Genomic DNA, 26,200 nt, shown 5'->3' with positions numbered 1-26,200 from the left:
ACCACTCTTGGTGTAAATCCGTGCGAAAAAGATTGATTCTACCTTCAAAGGGCAAAGATTGTTTTTGTAGTATTAATCTTTATGGTTTTATATATTGCAATATGTTATGGGATATGTGTGTTTGCGTCCGTGAAATATTATTTTCCCATATGATGTCAAAAGTTATCTCTTTTATATGTCGATATGCGAGTATTGATACAAGATCGATGAACTTTCGACAAACAAAAGTTAAGCCTATTATTTCAATTATTGATGGAAGATAGGTTAAAATCTTTTGTTTACAAGGATTATGTCTATTAATTGTCGTTATGAAAATAGTGATGGAAGATAGAATGAATCCTTGTATATTCCGCAGTATTGATCATCCCTGATCCATATTTTATGTGTATACTGCAATACTCCATAAGTTTTTTCTTGTGTTGAGTATATGGACGATTAAGCTAATCTTTATCAAATGGTTAAACTTAGTCGTAGCTCCGTAAGTTTACTTATGTTGAGCATAATCAATTAAATTGATCACTTTTTGTGTTTAATTTGGTTGCGTATTCCGATTAAATTAATCATGGATTTATTTGTGATTAATTTGATTGAGTTTTTGGATATAAAAATCATTCTTATGGTTTTGGTGTCCAATAGAATCCTTCTTTTTTTTCTTTCAAATTAAGGTCGCTCGTTGTTGTTCTCTCGGGAATGACATCAAATGGGGGAGAGTTCTTTTGAACTTGTGCTTAATGGTCATATGTTGAGGGGTGTGGAATTTTAGAGGGGTTATCTTGTATCTTTAAACTCCTTGATGAATGCATTTAGCTTCGGCTTTATGATTGCATCTAAATTAGTTGGTATGTATTTTTTCTTTTAGTCATGAAATGTCTCTTACGGAAATTTCATTATGATCCTGTTCTTGTACCTTTGCAAATTTTATTGACAAAAAGGGGGAGAATTAATATGTAGTTCACACTACAAATACATATGGTTTTCGGATCATTGTGTAAGGGGGAGTGGTTTCCATGTGAGATAGAGTATTGACTAAGGGGGAGTGATACATATCACCATAGTATTATTATTGAAGTGGTGATACAATTGAACTTTGACACTGTGTAATAATACTATGACATTGTATAACAATGATCGAGAATTATGTTTTCTCATTGTTATAGCTACAGATCTTCAACAACGGTGATGTTAAACTTACAACCTTTGGGATCATTGGAGTACTTGGAAATGACGAAGATTTCGAGGAACGTTGAAGATTAGACATGTGGAATAGGAGCTACTAAAGTTTCATTATCTTTTTTGTATTCCATATGTTTTGATAGTTTTGTCACTAAAATTGAAAAAGGGGGAGATTGTTAGAGCATTGCTCGGTCGAACTCGCATGCGTTGCTATCTCAAGCATGTTTGTCAATGTTAGTGATCAAAACTACAAGTCTTGATTTCTAGTCTACTATAGCTAAGTCTCGGACTAGGATAGAAAGTGTAGTTGAGCTCAAGGACTTCATGGCGATTCATCATACAAGAAGAAGAACTACTCAAGGAACCGGTGGAACTTCTCGACAAAAAGGTATGTGAAGACTTGAACTTATCTATCACTCAAAAGTCTATCTATTTTATCTCCTACTTCTTGAGACAAAAAGTCGTATGCTATATATATAGACTTTGATTATACACAGTTGGTATTTCGAGCCGAGTATACCTCGCATATCTGTATCTCGAAATATGTGTTGGTAAGCTTTTTGCTTCGACCAAGTTTATCTTTACCTAGTGACGAAAGTCATGATATGTTTCAATCACTTTGAAAATTGCTTTGACGAAGAATGTTTCAATGATTAAAATGAGAGTTTAGATTACATAACCAATGTGGACATAAGCATTGTTGTGGAAACACATTTATGTACAAGTCCTATTCCTTAAACCAAAGTTTGCGAACTTTGTTGATCAAGAGAACTGGAAGAATGGCGTGAGCCAAGTCCGCGAACTCAGTCCGCGAACTGCCGAAGTTCTCAAAACCGAGAATTTCTACTGGAGTTGACAAACTAGTGCATGAAACTAAGTCCGCGAACCCAGTCCGCGAACCGACGAAGTTCTCATCCCGAGAATTTCTGCTGGAGTTTGTAAACTCTGCCCGGTAACTTAAGTCCGCGAACCAAGTCTGCGAACTTAAGAAGGTTATATATCTGAAGATGATTTATGAACTTAAACTTAAAAAGACTAAGGAATGCAGTTTGCAAACCGTGGCTATAAAAGTTTATGAACCGATTCGAGTGAATCAAATCATCTTTGCTTCAATTGTGTCTTGTGTAATTACATAAGAAACTAGTTCATTTGAGTCATGTGAACTAGTTATGGTGAAGAAGAGCATGGTTGATATGAAATGCTCATATGGCTAACCTTTTGGTTAACTATTATTGAACCAACAAGTGCATACGTTTGGGTACGGTTAACAAACCTAGAAGCGTGCATTTCAATTGTATGTAACAAGCTAAGTTTTCGATCTTATGGTTGAGAAATATTAGCTTGAATCTAAATCGGGTTTTCATCTAACGGTGGATATTGATTGCTTTGTTACCAAGGTAACTTAATGGTAAACCCTGATTTGAAAGACTATATAAGGGGATATCTAGCATCAATGCAAAACTAATCCCCATACCTTACGCGTGATACTAGTTTGCGTGCTAGAGTCGGTTCTCCTTTAACCTTTGGTTTTCTTCTTCTAAAACCAGGTTAACGACTTAAAGACTTCATTGGGATTGTGAAGCCAGACCGATACTACTTTATCGTAGTTGTGTGATTTGATCTTGCATCTTCTATCGTACGAGTACAATCATATTTATTGGCTTGAGATTGATATCTCCGATAGGAAAGATATAAAAATTAATCACAAACATCTTCGTCTCATCGTTTGTGATTCCACAACATTTTGTTTCGCTACCATACGATTAAGATTGTTGTGAGGTGATTGATAACTCTAGGCTGTTCTTCGGGAATATAAGACCGGATTATCAATTGGTTCCTGTTCACCTTGATTATTATCAAAAGACGGAACAAAACCTTTAGGGTTTATCTGTGGGAGACAGATTAATCCTTCTATAGACTTGTCTGTGAGAGACAGATTTGTTTGTCATCAAGTCTTCGACTTTGGGTCGTAGCAACTCTTAGTTGTGGGTGAGATCAGCTAAGGGAATCAAGTGCGCAGTATCCTGCTGGGATCAGAGGCGTAGGGAGTACAACTGTACCTTGGATCAGTGGGAGACTTAATGGGGTTCAACTACAGTCCAGTATGAAGTTAGCTTGGAGTAGGCTAGTGTCTGTAGCGGCTTAATACAGTGTGTGTTCAATCTTGACTAGGTCCCGGGGTTTTTCTGCATTTGCGGTTTCCTCGTTAACAAAATTTCTGGTGTCTGTGTTATTTCAATTTCCACATTATATTGTTTTATCTTTATAATTGAATAATACAGGTTGTGCGTTAGATCATCAATTAAAGTAATCCAACCTTTGGTTGTTGATCGTCATTGATTGATCCTCGGATATTGGTCTTTGGTACTATCCGAGTTATTCCTTGTATTTGATTAGGACTCGCTGATTTCTATTAGCTTGAGTAAATCAAAACAAGAGAGAGATATTAACTCCTTGAGATACTTTTAGCTAGATTGAGTCTGACTGTCTAGTTGATTCTCTATAAAGTATTTCGGAGTTAGTCCATACATATTGCTAAGCGAAATATTGGGTGGTGTTGTTAGACCCCCGCTTTTTCACGCAACAATTCACACGAAACTGAAGCTGGAGATAGAATATGTAAAAGTTGCTGATAACGCAGTAGTAGCAACCTGATATAGAATTGTCGACGTAGTCGAATGAGTCTAAAACCTGCATAGTGAAGGGTTGTCTGACCATGTTTGACATCATCACCTAAAACTACCTTTCTATAGCAACTAATATACATAGTTGCATACATGTTTACGGACCTAAGAATTAAAACAGACACACAACAACCAAAGTGATTAAACTTTTCTAAAACAAACATAAAGTAACTGAAGCGGTTAAACTTCCATAACACTAAACTAGAAACTTTATTAACTAACACAGACACGAAGCAATTAAAGGAGTTAGACTCCGCTAAAGCTAGACCTAAGATAATAAATATAAAATATTTATTTAATAAACATAGGAGACAAGCTTCCCCATTTCAAGATAAACTTTGTGCAGAGTCTCAGTTCTCCTTTCCGATTTATCCCCCTCACAATAAACACCTTTTGTCCCATCTATTATTACTCCATTTGTTTTGACCTTTGTGCCCTTGGACTCTTTCTACTTAATTTCCATAATGGCCCCGATTTCCATCATCATGGAACCATAGCTTGAATCAGTAGAGAATCGAGTTGATGCGGAACCTATGCAGCGATTTAGTCTGATGATGTTGTCGTTGATAGATTTTCTGTAGATGTCGAAGAGTTCAAAACCGTAGTTGTGTGTTGCTGTCCAGTCATTGAGAATCATTATCGTAGATTAAATCGAATTGAAATCAGCCATCTCGCTGAGTCGCCGATTTTTTGCAATTTCCTCTGGGTAATTTAATTTGGATAAGATTGATGAGTTTTTTCCTTGATGGGGGATTTGATTTTTGAGTTGCAATTGAAGATATCCATTTCTGAAAAATCCAGGATAATGAAGATGTATCTAGGTTCTTTGTGGTTGTTCCTCTAGTTATTTTTTGCAACTCATGGTTCAGATTTTCAGAGAAATTGATTGAATGACTTGAAATAGTAGTTGGCGGAGGTGTATCAGATGGTGGAAGGGGCATACCAAAGATGGAATTCCCATGAGAAAAGTGGGCTGCTTGGATCCTGGGAGAAGATTGGTTCCATAACTTTCACATGTAATTCTTCCTGTCTGGTGTAGAGAGGATTTACCAGAAAATGATATTGACCCTGAAAAGAATCCATGTTAGCATAAACTTTGCAACGAAGCTTCAATTGTAGAAGCAATTTTCCATGGTGATGATGCACTTAAAATCTTTCTCTTTCGGTATTTCCGAATCAAGCCTATTGCCTTTCTAAACAACCTTTAATGAAACAGATCTCAAATCAAACTTGAATCCTTGTCTGTGTAACTTTTAATCCCAAATAAAATATTAAGAAAACTTTTGCAAGATCACAAAAGATATTTTTATAGATGATTAAGAGTGGGGAGATTATTTGGTAGTTTTAATCTGATATGCAGGGAGGGGTGAAGAAAGAAGTGGATTATTAATGGTGGATCAGTTACAAACTCTCAAATAATCGAGTTACAGAGCAAAACTCAGAGGACATAAAAAGGCCGGGACGTTTGTTGATATAGTGATTTTTGTTTATAAGATGATCAGTAAACTGATTACTTCATCCCGTATTGTACTAACTTAATTTTATACACCTTTATGGCTTTATCCGTAGATCTCGAGGAAGAATGCAATGATTACAGTCACAGCCTAAAAACTCTTGGTTTGCTAGGAGATTAAAAAACAAATAAACTTGAATATCGGATATAATAAATAAGAAAAATAAATAAAAGTAGATTTTCTTAAAAATATTAGTTTTGTATTGAGATACATATATATACCGATGATTTAATATCCAATAACCAAAATATGCACCTTTACGGTAGTTGTCACGCGGATGACCTCGTTATGGCATGACTTTTAGCTTTATAATTTTATTTCTCTTTGTGACATCAATAAAAATTCAGATGAACTCGTTCAAAAAAGACAGAAGATATATACCTATGTATTAGCTAGTTTTCTATCTTCTCATGGAATTCAATGTGATAGAGCTACATGTCCTTGCACATCTGAAAAGAATGCCTTAGGCAAAAATTTTCTTACATTAATAGTTCTAATAAAAATAGGTTACAATGCTCCAGAAAGTTATACACGGAATTTCATACTAAAAAGTAATCTCTCTATCAGTTTATGTAGACACTATTTATAGAAGTAGTTATTCAATTAATGACGTGCATGTGTACTTGCTTGCCTACTATTTTAAGTCCGTACGTCTGATCTATATACGTGTCTTTGCTGACTTTGGTCTATTCACAACGTACAAAACAAGATTTTGTCAAAGAAAAAACCGCAAATGCATAAAAATCCCGGGACCTAGTCCAGTTTTGAATACTCTCATAATTAAGCCGTTATATAAAGAACAAAGCCAACTTCTTATAGTTGAGACCAAGTAATATACCCCCAGTTACTTAGTTCCTTAAGTATCCCTACTTTTACGACCGTTTGGTCACGCACGTGAATCCCAAGATAGAAATCACTATCTTGAGTTGTTTTACCGATGTAAAGTTTTAAGCATTCAACTCCTTTTGGTCGTCTTCCAAATAGTAAAGGAACAAATTTGTTTGGTAACTACTCCAATAATCTTTCATAAAAAGATTCGCTGAGATTTGACAAAGGCTCTTCCATTTAAACTAGTATACTCCTTTGTCAGGTAAGATCAATCCAAATTAGTAACTTAGATTCAATTCCCAACTATCAGATTCAGATATTGAAAAATACCACCAAATGATAGTTGTCGATTTAAACGACTATATGATCAAATTTATCAAAGATAAATAAGATCTAAGTCGGATCTCAACCGATCAAGATGTGTGCACAAATCATGAGATACGAAAACCAATAAGAAAATTTTTCTTGTTCTCAAATCTTCAATTGCCTTCTTTTGTACCTGCACAACACAACTTGAATCCATTTATGATCGATCGCCCACAGAATGGAGTCTGTTAACAATATATGATCACAAGTTGTCTTTAGATCTAAAAACAGTTCTAAAGATCCCGTCAATACTTTGATATAGTTTGAGTGACCCTTATGTCAGAAGATAAGGCTCCCAAGAATAGTCAAACTAGGTGCAATCAAAGTTTCAAAAATCGTTAGTCAATCAAATCAATAATCCATAACTAAAATAACAACGCAATTATCTAGTTTCTCACCAACGGTACTCATAGATCGAGCTTCTTGATCCCACTCGCTTGTACATCAAAAATAACCTCATTCATGTTGCTTATGCATGAAGGTAACTCTGAAGAACATTCAAATCCAATCTAAATTATGAAAGCTAAAATTTGTCTCATTTTATCTCTAGTTATGTTTTTATTTCGTTCATTAACATACTGGAATTGATAATTTCAGCACGTTTGTGATCTTCTCTTAATTCTAACATCAAGCGTGAATCAATAATATCTTCAACACGCTTTGGCGAATCATACATCTTAGAGAAGATATGAATGTTTACACCATCCTCAAACATGTCATCTGTTGGCCTCTTTCTCGTAAATATTTCTAGCAAAAGAATCCCATAGGTATATACATTACCTTGTGTCACACTTCCCCCCCACTCCATATCCTGCATAAACCAAAACAAGATTAGACCTCAAGAATAAAGCCTTTAAACAAGAGGTCGTAAGAGATTTCGCCTAATTAAGGTACTTTCCTCTCTGGAAAGACGGCTCCACCAGAAACAACACAAATGAAGTTTGCCTAGCTCTTAGAATAGTTTGCAAGAAATTCAAACTAAACTATTTATAGACCAAGGTTGTTTGTACAACAAGGAAATTTCAAAACCACAAATATTCTCAAGATATGCAATAAGTACCTAATTTCGGTTTTTTATATTTCTAACTAATATCCAACCTGTAATTCCGAAATCTCTCATTAGAAAATATTAATATAACTTTCTAAGAGATATGTTTTGATTGTTGGGAAATCAAAAACATATAATCGAAAATCTTAATTAAAACGTTCTCAATATTTTGGTTTTAGATCACCTTGAGTATCAAGGAATATCTTTGAACAATAAAAGATAAGAATTATATTCATATTCAAATTATGTCGACATCTAGAATTTTCCTATTTAGCAAACCTTAATTCAAAACTCACACAAAACTGTAAAGTAATATGTTAATGTAGAGGATCGGTTTTGCTCTTGGTATTGGTTCTACCATAACTCCTAACACAAGTTAAGATCAGTTCTACCAAGTCTCCTAATATAGGTAGGGATCGGTTCTACCATGACTCCCAACAATATATAGGATCTATTATACCATGTGTCCAAAAATAAGCAAGGATCGGTTCTACCATGAATCCCAACAATAGTTAGGATTGGTTCTACCAGGTATCCCAATATAGCTAAAGATCGGTTCTACCAAGACTCTCAACATAATCCAAGATCGGTCTACAGTATATCCCAAACTAGGTAAAGATCGGTTTTACCATAACTCTCAACATAAGTCACGATCAGTTCTACCTAGTTTCGAATTGGTCATCCATTAGATCTCTAATGAAAATCGGACCAAAACGAATATTGATTTCCTTTCAATTACGAAACAAGTTTCGTATATGTACTTCCTTTAAACATAGTTTTCTTGGATGAAAACACACTTATATCCAATACACAATCAAGTAACAAGTTACATAGATTATGTCGATCTCACATTTATGAAGTTCAAAAGATAAACATTATACTTCATAATCAAATATTATACCTTGACACTTTTATCATACTAAAATGACCAAGTCTAATACTAGAGTATTAAGTATAACCTCGCATGTTATGTTTTATATCTTAAATGACTTGAAAGCAACGATAGTAATGGAAACGAGTCAAGTCAGTATCACTAACCTCAAGTGGAAGGATGATGTCTTCATTGTAGTCGATACATCTTCATGTTCTTCATGTATTCAAGGTGTCGACTCTAGTATATTTAATCAAGCGACTCTAATTGAGTTTTGATACTAAAATATGACAACCAAACTGACATACCAACGATTGGTGGGTTCAACCGAGCTATGCTCTAACAATAACTCTATTTGGGACCCACTTCTTCTGTGCACTATCGTTAATCAAAAGGGAAACTCTACTATCCTATCATAACTAACTTTCCTTGGATTTTATATAACATTATTTATCGCACTAGGAAAGGCTTGCACATGCCTTATTCCCCCTTGGTCTTCATTTACTTTTTGCGCCACCAATTACCCGCGATAATATGCGTCGGTCGAGATTCCTTCCCCGCTCAATAGCTTCCCGCGGAAAAATGCCTTCATTGAGCTCCCTCCTTCACGTTGTATATTCTTGTGGAAACATTCCTTGGTCGCGTTCCTTTCTCCCACCAACAAGCCTTGGTCGAGATACCTCTTCCGCGTCAACAACTTGGTGCATCAACATGCCTTGGTCGAGCTTCACGTCAATAGCTTGACGGGCCAACATGCCTTGGTCATGCATCTCCCTTGCTCGAGCTAGCTAAGCTTACCCTGGTAGTTGTTCTTCAATTTTTGGCAATCCTCGGGGTGGAATTCCCTTTATACCATTTTCGTAATTTTGGAATATCTACATTTATTCAATCAGACTTGCTCAAACATTTTTAAAGATATGTATTTAACGATTTAGGAATGATAACGAAACACATACCTATGCAAGATTACGATATGTTTGATTCGATCTTCTTACTTGATATGATTATTTGTCTTTCTCTGTTGATTACTTAGTTCTTGTCCAATTAAGGTTTACCATTTATGCCTTCGGTCGGTTAATACAATAGATCCAAATAAAATATGAGAGATAATAGATAAAAGTATAATTCTTATTGATCAAGTTGGATTGAATACAATGTCTTAGTTTACAAGATTAGCCTCTTGGAATTATATATGGTTACAAGCGTACGAATCACTCCAAGTGTATTTTTAACGAGGGATCACTCGTGTTTACGTGGAGACGACATCACAATCTATTCAGACTTTAATTTTTTTCGAAACTACTTTGTGGATCTGGACTCTTTATTAGTTCTCGATCTTTAGGTCTAGAGTACTCATAACAGCTCTTGGTCTTATCTTTGCTTCCTTCTCCAGAACTCATGTCTTGCACGTGTCACGATATTAGTCATCATGTCTCGCTCTTGGTTATATTACTATTTACAGGTTGCGCTCAAGCTGAAGACTTGTTATATTTATCTCGACCTGAGCTCTATCTTAGCGCTGAGCTCCAGGACCTTACATCCGTCAGTTGTTCGGTAGATGATATATTTAGGCATTTATATGTTCAGCCCCAGTTTATTTAAAATGTAGTCCTTAGAATTTATCTTATTTAAATTTGGTTTAGTCTTTTAGAATTTAACATCTCAGCTCAAATATATGTTTAAACATCTCATCAAGATGATATTATTTAAATAGATAGCCGATACGACCTAGGTATTGAATCTTAGGTCTTTGCTCGAGAGTATATCTCTAATATTGTACCTCCCTCTTTCTCCCAAAAGAAGGAGTATATTTTGATTAAGATACCGGGTTGTCATCTAGTGATCTAGGTGATATCTGCTTCACGTTTTCTGATCACGCGACATATGTCAAAGTTCAACATTAATTAATATTCTGTTAAAAAATATTAGCCGTTAATTCGAACAAAGACTATAAAGTTATTGTTGTTAATTATTAGCACAAGTTTTCACATAGGGCGTATTCTTCACCCTTTTCAGAAGTCGAAGAATTGGGTTATCGATAACCCTTTTTGGAAACTTAACATTTTATAGTTAGCAATCGGTCATTAGTACACCTATTATTAAGTTAAAGGAGATAGTGGGGATAGTGAGCCGATTTATTTTATCACTTCCTTTCACTTTCTTTATCCTTATATATACATGATTTTCAAATCTGTAAAATTATTTCACCGTCTTTTCCTCTTCTTCAAAAGCTCTGATAGTTAAAAAAAAAGTTCAAGCTTTTCCTTCATCTTTTTCAGGACTTCAAAAGCTTTTATTTTCTTTCTCAATATCTTCTTTAGCTTCTTTATAAATGTATGAAAACGGTTTTCCCACTCAATTTCCTCCTGAAACTATCTTTACTTCTTTCGATATTCTTACTAGTTTTAAGATAAAATTTCGATGGCCAGAAACTTACCAATAATGTTTCTGAAGTTCAAGATCGTAAATATAGTTAAATTTTAATTCATGAGTCTCATCTTCAGTGTGGGTTTATTTTTTCCCATTTATGCATTAGTTCATGAATACTTGATATTAATTAATTATGCTCCAGCTGAGCTCCAATCAATTTTTTGCAATACCAAAAATGGCAACATTTACTTACACCGTTGTTTATGGGTGAAAAATGTTTCTACTGGTTTTGGTAAATTTGGGTGTGGATGGATGAGAAACGAATCTAAACCCTAAACAAATGCACTGCACGGGAGTGCTTTTTGATTCGAGAGATCAATCTATACAATTCTGGCCTAAACCAAGAAATGGGCGTTCCAGACTTGCTTCGGTCACAAAGTGAAGGAGATGGGGTTGATCTTAGGGAGGGAAGTGAAGAAGGTGTTGAGATTGTGAAGGTGTTGTCTTTTTATGACTTGTATCAGAATGATGAACTGGCTTGCACAATGTAAGCTATCAGTTCTCGGTGTTTTCTGAATACTATGACAACACTTGGTTTCCGTTTGTGTGCTGTTTTGGAAATAGGTGAAAGACCTATTTATACAAGTCATTGAGCGCAACCCTCATCTCGTAGGAAGTGGAGGAGGTGAAGTGATGGAGTAGTGAGTCGTGTAGGAATGGTGATTGTCACACGATCACACCTTTGCCCACTTCCCTCATCACTGTTAACCGTCCACCTTTTCCTGACACGTTCTAGTAATGGCGCGTTGAACGCTGTACGCTGTAAACCGCCAGACCAATACCCCAGTAAGTATCCCCCAGTTTGTGACATGCTTGATGTCTCGAATGAGTGGATCGTGGGACCCACCGCTGGAAGTAGCATACAGTGCTAAGTTAAATAACTAAGTTATTTAAAAAATCGATATTCATGAAATATCGTGTATGTGCATCGAGAACAATCAATATGTATGAAGCATCGATGTTTTAAATCTTAACCAAATAAGTCGCGAATTAAGCGTCTTAAAATAATATCACGTCCAACCATCTTCGAGTGATCGTGTGGAGGCTGCATGGGCAAGCCATTCCCTGATCGATCACTCCCTGTGGAAGAGTGGCGGACGGTGATCATTGAGATGCTTCATTGGTCGTCTAGCTGTTAACCTAGGTTGTCCGACCAAGCTGTCAAAGTTAGACGGACGAGATGGTTTACGGCATAGATCTGCGACCGTTGATGGAATTTTAGGGTTTTAAGAGGTGCGCAAGCATCACTCTTTGGCTTGACCGAATTCAAGCATGGACATTATTTTTGGTGGGACCGACCGGGCATGCGTGTAGACGGCCTGCCGGTGTGCATGTCTATACCACTTTGTCTCATGAAGGCTCGATCTAGGCCACTTAATTGGACTGGCAAAGATGAGTGGTCGTGACCAATTTGCGACAGAAATCCATTGCCGCAAAGGATTTGGAATCCGCGTGACATGCCACCTTTGGGTGTGCGTTTCGAGGTTGCCGAGTCCTAGTCTTCCTAGGTCGGCCGGTCACACGCACGGGTGGGCCCACGGTGATCATGTCTACATCCTTGGGACCTCTTGAGTCTATATATACACCCTCCGTTTAGGCTGGCGAAGATGGATGGACGAGATCGAACTACGACAGATATGCATTGCCACAAACCCTAATTAGGGTTTTTAATAGTCACGCACGCATGACTTTGGTCAAACGGTTTGGCAAGCTAAGCTTCTCCTTTGGGGATACCAACCATGTGGGCCCATGTTTGGCTGACGGTGAACATATGTGCACCTCCCTGATGGTCCTAAGCGTGATCTAAGCCATCCAAATATGCTGGCTAAGTTGGATGGTTGTGATCATTTTAAGACACTAGTGGAATTTCCGCGACCCTTTTAAAGCATCACGCCTGCCATGTTTTGAGCAAATATTCATTGCTCCATGGCATTTCCGTGATAAAGACGATCGGATAGGGATAGAGTGGGCCCGCCAACGTGTGCGTTAGCGTTTCGATGATCATTCGCGGGATGATCTAATCCGTCCAACCAGGCTGGAAAAGTTGGACGGTTGCGATGGTTTTGAGACTTCCCTGGACAGTCTATGTTCGATCGAACCTCTAGAAAGCAGTACGGCCACCCTACTTAGGGTTGGCGTTTGACGTTTCTAGGGGGTGTTCGTGTGATGTTCGACAAGCTAGGGCACAAGTGTGCCCGCCGGTAGTCATCATGTCAATCGCCCATTCTTTCCAAGTTTTGGTTAGGCTTGTTAAATTGCGCGGCCAACTTGTGTGGCTGCGATCATTTCTGAGACTGATATGGACAGTCCATATTTTCCTTAAGGAAATTAAATACGTTCGATCGAGCTGAGAGTGCATCGATTCGAAATTCTCTTTTGTCAAAGAGTGATGTAGCATGTACGGGTATTTCGTACATGTCTCAAAATTGGCACTTGGAGATTCATGTTACTCTGCTGAGAGTGAACACTCAGTCGTCATGTCATGCTAACAATGAGAGTTCGGCGAGGAACATCACAGGAAATACTAGGCAAATCATGCATTAATTAATAATGCTAAAATTCACAGAATATTTGGGATTGTTGCTACATGCACCATTCTGGGTGAATTTTGTATATTTATTGAATTTATTCGAATAAAGTGAAGAGGTACTCATCTCTTACCAAACGGCTTTACCCTTTGCAGGATGTCAGCGCATTAAATTTGGTTTTATAATTTTAGCCCAGAACTAAAATGCACCATCGACATTAAGTCCCATGCCTAGCACATAATAGTTGCATTATTATGGGGTAGGCATTAGATGGTGACGTACACAACGTAAGAGATCGAGACAAAGGACGTTCACTTGGATGAGGTATGACCGACTGCGTTGGAAATCATCCATGTGGTACGCCATGCGTGACCATGAGCTTTGGTGGGACCGGTTTCCTCCTTTGAGTGTTTGAGCCAAGAAGGGAATCCCTCTTCTATTGGAATTCCTCAATTATTCGTATATAAAAGGGTGCTAACCCTTTTTTTTTGATAATGAAACTTTATTGAGCATATAGCTTAAAATGTTTGTAGGTCTTTTGCCAAAAGGCTACAAATTTCAGATGAGTAAGACTCATATGCTTCAATATTTGAAGTTGTCTCTCTCACAGTTTTAGCTAGTGAATCTGCTACCTGATTATCAGATCTTCCAACGAAAGTAAAAACGCAACTACTGAAACAAGAAATAATATTTTTAATCTCTTTTATGATGTTCCTATTCTCCCATTGAACTAAAAGAGAACTCCCCGTGATTGATTGGATAACTAGATTTGCATCGGCTTCAACATGGATGTTGTTTAACTTCTTCTCCTTCGCCCAAGATAACGCCTCCCTCACTGCCATGCATTCACCAGCCTCTGCACTCAATGTTCCATTCGTGTAACTCCCTTTGACGCCATTGCAGGTACCTGTGTGATCTCGTAGAACAAGACCAGTTCCCAATTGGTTAGTATCTGGATCAAAACTTGCATCAACATTAATTTTACAAGCGTCATGCAGAGGTGGTTTCCACGCAGAGTTATTATTGACTACTTGTATGCTAGAATGAGATGTATGGTCATGCATGTATGGTGACAGATTATAAAATATCTTGTGCATATAAGACACTGGGTTTAGGGATACTCCCTGAAAGACCACATCGCATCTGTCTTTCCAGATAATCCAAGCTCCAATCATGAAGCTGTGCAGCAGACGCTCTTCTAAGTGTGTAATGTTATAGAACCAGCTTATTACCCATTCTGAAACGGTAGTAAACTGTTGTCTTACAGTGTCAAGGTTTATGTTGATCTCCTTCCACACTTTTATAGCGTGACTGCATTCAAAAATGATGTGTTCCATGGTTTCATCCAGATGACCACAGATGTCACAATGATTATCAATCTTAGCATTAAATCTTGCTTGCCTTTTTTTTGTGCTGTGGATGTCTCTTATACACTTCCATGCGAACATCTTAATTTTGTGCGCAGCTCTGCAGTTCCATAATCTTCTCCACACCATTTTATTGATAGGGACACCATTTACTTGAACTTCTCTGTCAAAATTAGTAAGCAACTTGTAGGCACTTTTTGCTGAAATTTTTTCGTCTTTGGCCGGCATCCAAATCATAACATCCTTCTTAGATTTATCAATAAAAAGAGCTTGTATTCTCATGGAAGTGTTAGCATCAAACAACTGATTCAGTAGAGTGATATTCCATTGGTTTGTATCTGGCTCCATTAGTTCAGCAACTTCTCCATAAAATCTGAAATTGTCATTTTGAGGAAGTGGTGGGTGGTTCATACCTGGAATCCACTTATCTTGCCATATTTTTGTAGATTCACCATCGATGATTTCCATGAAATTTTTTTGCTGCACAATCTTCAAACCTTTAGTGATTCCATTCCAAGTATAGGAGCAGTTTTTTTCTTCTATATTTTGATGTAGAATATCTTTAGTTTTGAAGTATTTGCTGCTTAAGACCTGAACCATTAGGTGACTTGACTCAGTGCAAATTATCCACGCCAGTTTAGTGAGGAGGGATAAGTTGAGTTTTTCAAGATCCCTGAAATTCAGACCTCTAAGGTCTTTAGAAACACATAAGTTTTTCCAGGCAATTGGGTTGGAACCTCTACTGGCTTTATAACCCCAAAAATAACTTCCTTTCAATTGTTGTGAGCTGACTGATGAGATTATTGGAGAGTTTAAATGTGCCCATTTGATAAACTGGAATTGAGTTAAGAACATGCTTGATCATGGTACCTTTTCCAGCTTGAGAGAGATTAATCGCAGACCATGCGGATAATCTTGTTTCAAAACAGTCTTTGATGCTCTTGAAAGCCTCCTGCTTTGAGTGGCAAATAATGAGTGCTGAACCCAAGTATCTTTCCCTTGAAGACATTGTTTTAACTCCAAGGATACTTGTAAGTGTCTGTGCAACTTCAGGCTTAGTCTTTTTGCTGAAATGGACTACAGATTTTTCAAAATTGATGACTTGACCTGACTGAGAGCTGAAATTGTGAAGTACTTCCAATAGATTGTTGACAGAAGAAAGGTTTGCCTGAGTGAAAATCAGGCAATCATCTGCAAAAAGTAGATGATTAATGGCTGGATCAAGTGCATCCATTTAATACCAGGAATCAATTTGTTTTCTTGAGCAGTTGTAAGGTGCCTAGAAAGAAATTCCATTGATAAAATGAATAGGTAAGGAGATGAGGGATATCCTTGTCTTATCCCTCTTGTAGGAGTAAAGTCTTCACAAGGACTGCCATTGAGCATTACTGACAAGGTGGTAGTGCCTATGCATTGTTGAACAAGAGAGCAGAAGTCTTCACAAAACCCAAAGTACTGCAAAACCTTCAATAAGAAAGGCCATTCAAGTCTGTCAAAAGATTTTGACATATCAAGCTTGAGTGCTACTATTTGACCTCTTTTTTTCTTCATAGAATAAATAATCTCTTGTGCAATTACTGTATTGTCCTGAATAAGTCTACCAGTCACATAAGCAGCTTGAAAAGGAGAAACAATCTTTGACATAAGTGGCTTCATTCTGTTTACCAGAATCTTTGATATGATTTTGTAAGAGGTGTTGCATAATCCAATAGGTCTGTTATCAGCTGCACATATGGCCTTCTTCTTCTTTGGAATCAAAGAGATAAAAGTGTTGTTGAGCTGCTTTGATATCTACTTTGTTTCAAAAAATCTGGTAACCATGAGACAAACATCATTACCTACCACTTCCCACTGGTTTTTATAAAAACCAGCTTGAAATCCTTCCCGTCCTGGTGCACTCCAGTTCTCCATACTTTTGAGTGTGTCAAAAATTTCATGTGAAGATGGAATGCAAGTTAGACTGAAATTATCTGCTGCAGTAATTATGGTAGGAAAAATGTTGTAGAGGCTTTCATCCAACTGAGGATTTGAAGTTGTACTGATAGTCTTGAAATGTTAAGTGAGGTGTGATGATATTTGTTCTCTGGATTGGAGCCAATTACCATCATGATCTTGTATGGAATCTATGTGTTGATGGTGGATTTTAGTTCAGGGCTAAAATTTTGAAACCAAATTTATGCGCTGACATCCTGCAAAGGATAAATCCACTGATAAAATGATGAATACTTCTTCACTTCGCTAATTTACCTAGAATGGAGCATGTGGCAACAATCCCATGTACCCTGTGAATTTATAGCATTATTAATGCATGCTTAGCCTTGTATTTCCTGTGTTGTTCCCGCAGAACTCTCATTATTAGTGCGGCATGATGACTGAGTGTTGCTCTCAGCAGAGTAACATGAATCTCCAAGTGTTAATAATGAAGCATACACGAAATACCCGTACAGGATACATCTCTCGGTGTGTTTTACTAGTCAGATTGAGCATATTTGAATCTGGATTGTCCATATCAGTATCAGAAACAATCACGACCACGCAAGTTGGCCGCACGATTTAACAAGCCTAGACGAACCCTAGCAGGAGCAGGATACCCCTGTGATGACCACTAGCGGGCCCATTTGCGCCCTAGCTGGTCGAACACCACGCTTCTCTTCCCAACAAGCTAAAACGCCAGCCCCAAAGGGGATAGCCGCATTGCTTTGGAAGGTTTCGGTCGAGCAAGACTGTCCATGGCAGTCTCAAAGTAATCACGGTCGTCCAACTTCACCGGTATGATTGGAAGGCGAGGATCAGGACATATCCGATCGGACAAGCATTGCCATGCACATCGGCGGGCCCCCTTTCTACCTGCATAGCCGACCATCTCACGACCTAGCCAGGGAAGAGAAAACGCTCGCCCAAAGTTCGGCCGGCATGATGCTTTAAGGGTCGCAGGAAATTCCACTAAAGGTCTCAAATTGATCACGACCATCCAACTTCACCGGCATGATTATATGGCTTAGATCGGACCCATGGCCGTCAGGCAGGTATTGGTGTGTTCACCACCGGCCCAGTGTGGGACCCACATGGTCGGCCTCCCCAAAAGAGGAGCGTGGCTTGCTAATACGTCCAGCCAAAGTAGCATGAACGTGAAACCCTAATTAGGGTTTGCGGCACATCACATGTGTCGCAAATCAGTCTCAACCATCCATCTTCGCAGGCATAGATGGAGGGTGTAGATGTAGATTCAAAGGGCCCATAGCATGCCAACACAATCACCGTGGGCCCGTCTACATGTAGGACCAATCGGCCAAGGCCTACCATGACTAGGTGCCTCGATTCGTGCGCCCAAACTAGGCATGGCCGTGGGGTCCCAATCGCAAAACGATCTCGACCACTCAACTTCGCCAGACAAATTGAGTTCCTTAGATCATATCTCCATGGGACAGTGAGGTACAGACACGAACGCTGGCAAACCATCTACACGCATGCCCGATCGGATTTGCCAAAAGCCTCTCCCATGCTTGGATTCTACCAAGCTGAAAAGGGTACTTGCGCACCTCCTAAACCCTAATCCGACGGTCGCATATGTGGGTCGCAAGTCATCTCGTCCGTCCAACTTCGCCAGCTTGGACGGACAACCTAAGACAGGAGTTAGGCGACCAGTCAGGCATCACCACGATCACCGTCCACCACTCTTCTACAGCGATTGATCGGCCAGGGCTTACCTATACAACCTCCAAACGATCACTCAAAGATGGCTGGACGTGATGCTATTTTAAGATGCTTAATCCGCAACTTACTCCGTTAAGCCTTAAAACAGCGATGCTTCATACATGCTGAATATATTCGATGCATTACATGCATAGAATACACACGATATTTTACAAGTATCGACTTCCCAAATAACTTAGTTATTTAACCTAGCATTACATGTTACTTCTTGTGGGTCCCACGATCCACACGATCAAGACATCAATCATGTCACAAACTGGGGGATACTTACTCGGGTACTAGTCTGGCGGTTTACAGCGTGCAGCGTGCAACGCGCCATCACAAGAACGTGTCAGGAAGACATGGACGGGTATTGATGATGGGAGAAGTGGGCTTTACCTGATCGTGTGATAATTACCACGACTCCACTACTCCATCACTCCACTTCCTCCACTTCCCATGAGAAACATGGGTTAGGTGCAATGACTTGTATAAATAGGTTCTCCTCCCTATTTCCAGCATAACAAGACGAAATAGAAATCAAGTGTGGATACAACGTATTCCAATACCAGAACTGATAGCTTACATTCTGCAAGCCAGTTCAACTTTCTGATACAAGTCATACATAGCCAACACCTTCACAATCTCAACACCTTCTTCGCTTCCCTCCCTAAGATCAACCCCATGTCCTTCACTTTGTGACCGAAGCAAGTCTGGAACGGCCATTTCTTGGTTTAGGCCAGAATTGTATAGATTGATTTCTCGAATCAAAAGCACTCTCGTTCAGTGCATTTGTTTAGGGTTTAGATTCATTTCTCATCCACACACCCCAAATTACCAAAACCGGCAGAAATAGTTTTCACCCATAAACAATTGGCGACCATAGTGGGAGGTTAATCTCTTGGTCGTAAAGTTAAGTTCTTCAAAATCCGATTCAATTTTATCAATTTCGAAAAGGGTAGATCTTAGGACAAATTCAATCATCAATCCATTTCAAGATGGTAGAACTCAGTTTTGGATCAGCAATCAATTCTGATGGAGCTAGTGTGGATAACACTCTCGGTATTGATGTACCTGTCAGTGGAGCTACTGTGGTCAATACATCTCTTGGATCCGTCACTTCTACCACCAACGCCAGCGGAGCAGGAGATGTTCCAGTAAGTGTAACGCCTCCCATCACCAGAGCCAGAGAAACCGCGAATCCCGACATCTCCTCAAGTGTAACGCCTCCGGTGGTCACCAGAGCAACAGATTCCACTCCTTCGTCAGGACGAGGATCCGGAGGGACGAGAGGAGTACCATCTCCCATTACCATCGTAGACTTGATGAAAAGGCAGAAAGTTCTTGCTAAGACTCAAATGGATATGTCTACAACTCAGAAAGAGGTACTCACTTTTCTTAAAACATTAACTGATCGATTTCCACAAGAGCCGCGACAGCCTCTGTAGCCAACAAGGAACGCATTCAACGCACCCGGAGAAGGTACTTCAGCGGCGCGGGCCTACATGGACCTGACCAAAGAAGCAACATCAGATATGAGCGGTCCTGTCATGGAGACTCCTACATTGGGGACTGATCCTCACAACGATCCTCCTCAAGTCAATAGTTTCACTATGAACCAGAGGCCGGATCAGGATGCAGTTTCTCGAGGAAAGTTTATGCGAACTTTTACACCTCTCAAAGAATCAGCGGGCGGAGACGTTTTGCTGCAATCAACCAGAGAAAGGTCACAACCGTGCCCTACATGTCACCGCACGCATCAAGGATTCAGAGTTCAAGAGGGCCCTTATCGACACAGGAGCGTCTTCGAATGTGATTACTCTCAAGACTCTCAGGACATCCAAGGTTCGCCAAGGAAAGGTCGTACGGAAGCCTACTACAACGACGAGCCACGAGAGGAAGTACCGGATGCTCCACGACAGCTGCAGGACGGTACAAATTCCACAACTGATGAGCTCGATGTGGTCAACATCGGGGATGAGGAATATCCTAGGCCATCTCCATCAGTTCGACCTTGTCTGCGGAGGAACACAAGATACTTGTGCAACTTCTCAAGAAATACCAGGACATATTTTCCTGGACGTATGAAGAAATGCCAGATTTAGATTGGTCACCCGTCATCTACATGTCATACCCGGATCCAAGCCGGTTGCAGTTCAGACATGAGGAAAATGGACAGATCAGGTGCTGCATGGATTTTAGAGACTTGAACAGATGTCGTCCCAAAAACGATTCTCCTCTACCTAACATCGACATGTTAGTAGATGCAACCAGCGGACACCGCATGTTCTCCTCCATGGATGGATGTAGCGTCTACAACCAGATAAGGATATAAGAGCATGACGAAAGTAAGATAGCTTTTCGAACTCCTCTCGGAAATTTTTATTATACTGTACTGCCATTTGGTTTAAAGAATGTCGGTGCAACGTATCAACGCTCTATGACGGCAATCTTCCACTGGAGACGATACCTCAAGAGAGCCGCGCCAAGAATATAACGATGTCCACGCGTCATGTCGAGCAAAATTCGGGCGAGTCACTCTATCAGACGATGGTACATGTCTATCGTGATATGTTGGAGAATCTGCGCTTTTGGTCATCCTTTGGACTTCGTGAAGCTGTTGAACGCTCATCTACAACAACATCTGCCCTGCTAGAAAGAACCAGTTTCGCTAAAGCAGCAAGAGGAAAGCCACCTAGATACAACATCATGCGCGTCCAAAATTGCCAACTTCAACTCTAGTACCACATGCACGAGTGTCGCAATAATGAAACAATGTCCAAGATATTCTATGTCTGGCTTGATGGAAGCAACGTCAATAAGAGACGCTTTCAGAATTTCGTCTAACGTAGAAGAAGTAGTTGCGTTACCAAAAGAGATCGCACCTGGGACTTAAGAGTGATATTCCTGGACGTCTAGGAAACGCAGCGGGTAAATACGGCCTCACGGACCAAGCGTGACAACATCTATCAAGTCAAGGGCTCAATGGATACTCGTGGGCAGGGGACTGCCTCCTTCTTTTTCATTCCATGAGGCACCATCGAGGAAGCTATCGGTTCCATCATTAGCTTCTCTCTCTAATGACGAGACAAGCTCTACCGCTATATGAAGACTGCCAACAACCACTACGAACAGAGAACCATGTAAACCACGCTTGGGGACTGAGGCTCAGCACGAAGTTCCTTCGCTTTCAGTCAAGGACTTCTTCAACACGAGAGAGATGGTCAATCAAGAAGAGTCAAAGACTTCTTCAACACGAGAGAGATGGTCAATCAAGAAGCATGGAATTCACAAAGGTAAATCAAACTGAAGAGGAAGCCACTTCAACGCTCCCTCCAGCAGAAGCTGCTTCAATGGTATATCCAAGAGCCGCCTCAACGCTCTCTCCGGGACCCACGTTCGCTTCAGAATCCTGCTTCAATGCTATCTCCATGAGCCACCTCCACATTCGCTTCAGAAGCTGCTTCAATGGTCTATTCAAGAGCCGACTCAACGCTCTCTCTGGGACCCACGTTCGCTTCAGAATCCTGCTTCAACACTCTCTCCAGGAGCCGGTTCAACGTTCGCACCAGAAGCCACTTTAACATCCTCTCGAGCCGTTTCAGCACGCAAGCTACATCAATAATCTGCGCTTTGGTCAAGTTATCTTTGATGTACTCATTGCTCAACATAGGTCTCATCCATCCTTCATAAGGGCCCATCGGAGCATGACAAACCTTGAAGTCGATAGGAGAAGGGTTATCTTGTGGAACGGATATTTTCAGATAGTTGAAAGGGTGCGGTGAACAACTCATCATCTATTTTCGGCATATCTCTGAAGCTGTCAACACTCCCCGACTTGGCATCAGCATTATCCCCAGAAGACATCTTAGCAGGACCCATTTTTTTATCCTACAATAAAATAAAAGCGGGGGAATCGGCACTTGTATGAAAACACATGGGATGTGTAGTCACGCACGACAGGACATACATTCACGTTAAAATACACCAGGGAAAAGCAAACAAGGCTGGTATTGGGCCACATTAGCAAACGAGGCCGGTGTTAGTCAAGTCCGCAAAGCTGGTTGGTCGAGATCCCAAGGCTAATATCCTGTCACACAAGCAAGACGGATATCACGTCACGCAAGTAGGACGGTATTGGGTCACGTCAGGCCGGTATTGGTCAAGGCTGATCAAGGTCCCAAGGCTGGTACTGTGCCACGTCAGCAAACAAGGCTGGTATTGAGCCACGTTAGCAAACAAGGTCGGTGTTGGTCAAGGGGAAACTTTGGTGTTGGGGTGAGGCAACAGGTATGATGTTTGGTCGAAGCAGGCACAACCGGCCCCAAGAAAAGCCGCATACGGCGGGTCCTACTTGATCAGGCACATCCAACCCCAGATTGGTCGAAGCAGGTACATCCGGCCCCAAGCAAAGCAGGCACGCGACGGGTCCCACGTTCGAGCAAGGCAGGCATAACAAGCCCACGTTCGAGCAAGCAGGAGCATGATGAGTCCCACGATCGAGCGGAGCAGGCGCAAGATGAGTCCCACGATCGAGCGAAGCAGGCGCAACAGTCCGTTGAGCAGGCACATCAGCCCCACGCTCGAGCGGAGCAATCACGAAGTAGGATCTCGACCGAAGCAGGCATAGTAAGGTCGATCGAAGCAGGCATGACCGAAATCATGCTAGGGGAACGCTCGCCTGGACGCCTCTTGAACATGACATGCTCCAAGGACAGGAAGACTCGTCTCTCCTGGTAACATCTAACTTTGTCTCATAAGTTTTATCTGTATATGTCACCATCTAATGCCTACCCCACAATAATGTAACCATTATGTTCTAGGCAGGGGACTTAAATGTTGATGGTGGATTTTAGTTCAGGGATAAAATTGTGAAAACAAATTTGTGCGCTGACATCCTGTAAAGGATAAATCCACTGATAAAATGATGAATACTTCTTCACTTCGCTAATTTACCTAGAATGGAGCATGTGGCAACAATCCCATGTACCCTGTAAATTTATAGCATTATTAATGCATGCTTAGCCTTGTATTTCCTGTGGTGTTCCCGCAAAACTCTCATTATTAGTGCGGCATCACGACTGAGTGTTGCTCTCAGCAGAGTAACACGAATCTCCAAGTGTTAATAATGAAGCATACACGAAATACCCATACATGCTACATCTCTTGGTGTGTTATACTAGCCCGATTGAGCATATTTGAATCTGGACTGTCCATATCAGTCACAGAAACAATCACGACCACGCAAGTTGTCCGCACGATTTAACAAGCCTAGACGAACCCTAGCAAGAGCATGATATCACTGTGATGACCACTAGCGGGACCATTTGCGCCCTAGCTGGTCGAACACCACGCTTCTCTTCCCAACAAGCTAAAACGCCAGCCCCAAAGGGGATAGCCGCATTGCTTTGGAAGGTTTCGGTCGAGCAAGACTGTCCATGGCAGTCTCAAAGTAATCCTGGTCGTCCAACTTCACCGGCATGATTGGACGGCGCGGATCAGGCCATATCCGGTCGGACAAGCATTGTCATGCACACCGGCGGGCCCCCTTTCTAGCTGCATAGCCGACCATCTCACGACCTAGCCAGGGAGGAGCAAACGCTCGCCCAAAATTCGATCGGCGTGATGCTTTAAGGGTCGCAGCAAATTCCACTAAAGGTCTCAAATTGATCACGACCATCCAACTTCACCGGCATGATTGGATGGCTTAGATCGGACCCATAGCCATCAGGCAGGTATTGGCGTGTTCATCACCGGCCCAGTGTGGGTCCCACATGGTCGGCCTCCCCAAAAGAGGAGCGTGGCTTGCTAATTCGTCCAGCCAAATTAGCGTGGACGTGAAACCCTAATTAGGGTTTGCGGCACATCACATGTGTCGCAAATCAGTCTCAACCATCCATCTTCTCAGGCATAGATGGAGGGTGTAGATGTATATTCAAAGGGACCAGAGCATCCAACACAATCACTGTGGGCCCGTCTACATGTATGACCAACCGGCCAAGGCCGACCATGACTAGGTGCCTCGATTCGTGCGCCCAAACTAGGCTAGGTCGTGCGGTCGCAATCGCAAAACGATCTCGACCACTCAACTTCGCCGGACAAATTTAGTGGCTTAGATCACATCTCCATGGGACGGTGAGGTACAGACACGAACGCTGGCAAGCCATCTACACGCATGCCTGATCGGTTTTTCCAAAAGCCTCTCCCATACTTGGATTCGACCAAGTTGAAAAGGGGTACTTGCGCACCTCCTAAACCCTAATCCGACGGTCGCAAATGTGGGTCGCAAGTCATATCGTCCGTCCAACTTCTCCATCTTGGACAGACAGCCTAAGATAGGAGTTAGGCTACCAGTCAGGCATCACCACGATCACCGTCCACCACTCTTCCATACAGAGTGATCAACCAGGGTTACCTGTATAGCCTCCAAACGATCCCTCGAAGATGGCTGGACGTGATGCTATTTTAAGATGCTTAATCCGTGACTTACTCCGTTAAGCTTAAAATAACGATGCTTCATACGTGTTGAATATATTCGATGCATTACATGCATATAATACACACGATATTTTACAAGTATCGACTTCCCAAATAACTTAGTTATTTAACCTAGCATTACATGCTACTTCCTGTTGGTCCCACGATCCACACGATCGAGACATCAATCATGTCACAAACTGGGGGATACTTACTCGGGTACTGGTCTGGCGGTTTACAGCGTGCAACGCGCCATCACAAGAATGTGTCAGGAAGACATGGACGGTTAGTGATGATGGGAGAAGTGGACTTTACCTGATCGTGTGATAATTACCACGACTCCACTACTCCATCACTCCACTTCCTCCACTTCCCATGAGAAACGTGGGTTAGGTGCAATGACTTGTATAAATAGGTTCTCCTCCCTATTTCCAACATAACAAGACGAAATAGAAATCAAGTGTGGATAGAACATATTCCAACACCGGATTTGATAGCTTAAATTCTGCAAGCCAGTTCAGCTTTCTGATACAAGTCATACATATCCAATACCTTCACAATCTTAACACCTTCTTCGCTTCCCTCCCTAAGATCAAACCCATCTCCTTCACTTTGTGACCGAAGCAAGTCTGGAACGACCATTTCTTGGTTTAGGCCAGAATTGTACAGATTGATTTCTCGAATCAAAAGCACTCCCGTTCAGTGCATTTGTTTAGGGTTTAGATTCATTTCTCATCCACACACCCCAAATTACCAAAACAGGCAGAAATAGTTTTTACCCGTAAACACTATGTTATTCCTTGTTCTCCTCTTATTTTCCCTTGTGTGGAAGTACTTGTTGTTGTAATCCATTTCCTTCATGAAACTGTCTCTTGAATTTTGCTGGTAGAAGTCACTTTGAATCTTGTGCCATTTACTTAATTCATTATTGATATGAATGATTTCATCTTGTGATGAGGAGGCTTGTGGGGATTCTTGAAGCAGCTCTAAGTTCTTTTGCAGAGTGTTAATCTTTTGGTTAATTTCTCCAAAATGCACCTTATTCCATAGGGAGAGATTTTTCCTAGTGATATGGAGTCTGTGATTGAACTGAAAAGCAGTAGATCCTTGAACACTGGTGTAGATGGGGAAAAACGATTTGCTGGTTTTTAAGGAATTGAGGAGACGACCATACGGAGGAGACTCCTCGAACCGAGCGAAATGTTAAACCTCACACAGATG

This window comes from Papaver somniferum, chromosome 7, assembly GCF_003573695.1.
Source record: "Papaver somniferum cultivar HN1 chromosome 7, ASM357369v1, whole genome shotgun sequence".
Classification (NCBI taxonomy): Eukaryota; Viridiplantae; Streptophyta; class Magnoliopsida; order Ranunculales; family Papaveraceae; genus Papaver; species Papaver somniferum.
This window is presented reverse-complemented; position numbering follows the sequence as displayed.